The sequence below is a fragment of the Eurypyga helias genome, unplaced genomic scaffold (genome assembly GCF_000690775.1).
Source record: "Eurypyga helias isolate BGI_N326 unplaced genomic scaffold, ASM69077v1 scaffold25488, whole genome shotgun sequence".
Lineage (NCBI taxonomy): Eukaryota > Metazoa > Chordata > Aves > Eurypygiformes > Eurypygidae > Eurypyga > Eurypyga helias.
Window position 1 is genome coordinate 5,470 of NW_010266621.1, and position 3,205 is coordinate 8,674.

Genomic DNA, 3,205 nt, shown 5'->3' on the forward strand with positions numbered 1-3,205 from the left:
GCAAAGGACTCTTCAGATTTAATGGAAGCTAAATCTTTATCATTCATTAAAGCTTTTACTCTGTTTCCAATGACAAGTGCACCTCATGGATAAGATTTGTCCTTCTTGTGATATTAACCTTTCACCACCCAATGGAAATATGTGTGGTAAAGTTTGGGAATACGGCTTTCCAAAGCAGTTTTATATGCATAAGGCTCAAGTCATCACGGAGAGATTCTGTGCAGAGACAATTCCAGCAATGTTTCTTGGTAGAGTGACCTTGACAAGTGATCCTCAAAGTGCTTTGCACAGTTATTGCCAAAGACTTAATAAGAAAGAACTTGTTAGTGACAAAAGAAAAAGCTGTATTGGCATACATTAAAAATATATACGCGTATCTATCAGAAGATGTTAGCCCAAGGCAGTACTTCAAATGAAAACATGACAACTTCAATCAGATTTTGCTACAAAACACTGCAAACATGTATGATAAAACCAGAACATTTCCAGTCTGTGTTTCAAAATGATTTTATATCTCAGAAGTATTAAGGGGAAAAAAAGTAAAATAACATTTTATTCAATGATAGTATTACCAACCTGGAGCATAACTTCTAGAATATTTTAAATCAGAAATTCTAACTTTTTTTTGTAGTTTCCTTTAGGTGAAAACATTATATACAGGTCCATGGCAGGGAAAAAACATTTCATTAGAATTGCATTCTTAAAATTGAAGACAGAAATTCCCATAAGTTTTATCTGTCACCCTAGTAAAGGAAGGCCATGGGCCAGGGACCTACTGGTTCACAGGTCAAGAGGCATCCAGCTTGCAAAAGGCAAAGTTTCTACAGGTTTGCCTTAGAAAAAGCTAAGTAATAGCACTCCAAAATACAGTCAGAAATCAAGCTAGTACATAAATAGTGTGGATGATTAGGATCCGGTGCTCTTTATCAGTCCTTTTTGTTTAACTGCACAGACGTAGCCTCACAACGTACAGGACCTTGCTTTTGCTGTTGCTTTTGCTGGAAGTTAACTTTCACATCAGTTTTGAAAACAGACCTACCTACCCATGATACCTTCCTGAACATAAAAGCTAAATAAATGAACGTTGTCCTTCTGTAGGTAAACGTTACTACATTATGACTGGCAAATCACTGTATTTGTGGTTTTGATGGATTGTGCCAATCAGTAAAGTAATTTATATACATACCTATTCTATCATCATGTTGTTTCCAGATATAGGAACAAGTGAGCATGAATATATGAATTCCTGCTTTTCAAAGCAGGTTGATGAAAATAGTTTTCATCTACTCAATCACCGGTTCTTCAGACCTGTAACGGGCAGAGCTTTTCAAATGTCATTTCAGTCAAAACCAAACCAGAAAAGCATCATAAAACACACAAAGACAACATGTCTTTTAAAGGAGACTCTCCAGCTGTTTGCTTACCCTGGCTTTCCAGTTCTTCAGCACCTGTGAAAAGACCAGGGCGTGGTCTTGACTGTTTTTACAAACACAGACAACATTCTGAAATAGATTTCATTTGCCTACAGACAGCTGCACATCCACGTGGTAATTTCAAAATGCCACGACCACCTCATAGGAATGCTGCACTGTATTTCCACAGCCTTCAAATTTTCCTAAGTAGGCTTTATTTTTTACAGTTCACTAAATCAGACTGCAGTTTTCTGAATTTTAGGATTCAGTTCACAGCAAGAATGAAAGCTCAAAAGAACATAAGTTAGTTCAATTTCAGATACTGCTTTGGTATGCTGATTGTAGGGCTCTCATTTAACGCACAGTCTATTTGTAAAGAAAAATCAAAACTGCTTTTTGAAACGATGCTACGGCTGCATAGCTTTATGATGCTGAATAGCTGCTCTCAGTCGTCTCAGTGATAATTCTGGAAGTAAAGCATCCAACATCCAATGTATTTGATCTACAATTTATTTATTTGCTGGTACAATTTAGCAGAACTGATCAGAATGATTCAGAGTATTTGGAAAGTAGTTTCTAACTTTAACAAACTTCATAAAATGTGCTGTGTGTCAGCTGATAGCGAAGAACTTCAACATTGTACAGCTCACGTTTTAGGCTCCCAAATTTCTTCAGAATTATTAGTGAGTTGCATTATAATTTCAAGAAGCTGCTTAGGATCCATTAAGGCAGCAAAACATTTGGTTCCTTACTATTCTGAAAATATTTTTGTACTTCATAAGATGTCATTGCATTGGGACAGTAATCCACATTATGTATTGCAAATACATTCAATTACATCATAAATAAACTTCTTTTCATCCAAACAAACCAGGTTCAATCCAAACAGACTTTTGTCTAAGTACTCAGAAATATTGTAGAAGTAATCATACAACTTGTACCATCAGTACATATCTTGGGTAAAATTCTGTCTTTACAGAACTACCTCAAAACACATATGCTATTTCAATCTTAATTAAACAATCAGAATAAAGCTTAGAAGGGATTTGCATGGTACACAGGTCTTGAGTGCCTCTCGACTAAAGACACAGTGAAATTTCAACTACTTGCCATAATCATGTAAGATTCAAAGATACAGCTTAGAATGAAAAGTAGTTTGACATAAGATTCTTTCAAGCATCAATGATAATTGAAAAAATTCTAATAATATGAAGCAATAAAAGCAGAGTTTAAAGCTACAAGAGAGTTAGAACCTACTATTCAACTGGTTGCACATGTGTGCATGTATACACATATTTATGTTTAAAACACTCATATGTGTCTTTTGGTATTTTTTATTTAAACTACTTTCCTGTACCTTCTGGAAATGTTTCTATTTCTGTAATATAAATATTCCTAAAAAAGAAAATATTTACCTAAAATTGTTTAGAAAATTACTATTGAAACTGATCATCTTCCTCCCCTTCAAACTCACAGATCATGAAAAATGTAACAGGCAAATCTGTAATTTGGCCTTCAGCAACTTTGGAAAATAAAGACAGAAAACACAGTCAAAACCTATTCAGAACTTCTCTGTCCATTAATTAGCTGAAAATTTTTATTATGTTTCACTAATGTTAGCGTAAAATCTAAATTAAAGGTCCAATCCCATCTGCTTTTGAGAAAATATAGGTTTTACTTTACTAGAAACAATATTAGAACCAAAATCAGTCAAAATGACTAATGATACATTAGTATTATGTTAACAAACAATGAAGGCTCAGTAAAAAGAATACAAGGCAAAGAAGAGAATA